Here is a 339-nt window from a genome sequence, read left to right as displayed (position 1 = left end):
CTGCAGGCTCGGTGGCCGCCCTCCATCCACCTTGCTCCTCGGTGCCCTCCTGAAGCCCCCGAGGGCCTGGGCTGCGCGGCCGCGCCCCTCCCTGCGCCCCCCGCGGCCGTTCCAAGTTCTCCGAAGTTTCTCCCGGGCTTGGAAGTTACGGTTTCGGCCCCGGGGCAACTGTTGCTAAGCGAAGTGAAAGCAGGCGGGCGTGAGGCTCTCGGGGCAAGGGGTGGGACCCGGTGGACCCGCCCTCGCCCTCCGCCACTGCCCGTCCCCTGGGCGGGGACTGCAGCCGGCGCCCCGCCCGGCCCGGTCTTAAGCGGCGGCGCGCAGCGGGCGCGGGAGTCG

This window comes from Ochotona curzoniae, unplaced genomic scaffold (genome assembly GCF_017591425.1).
Source record: "Ochotona curzoniae isolate NIBS_2020 unplaced genomic scaffold, NIBS_Ocur_1.0 scaffold_3890, whole genome shotgun sequence".
NCBI classification, from domain to species: Eukaryota; Metazoa; Chordata; class Mammalia; order Lagomorpha; family Ochotonidae; genus Ochotona; species Ochotona curzoniae.
The sequence above is the reverse complement of the archived record's forward strand: the minus strand, read 5'-3'. Positions refer to the sequence as shown.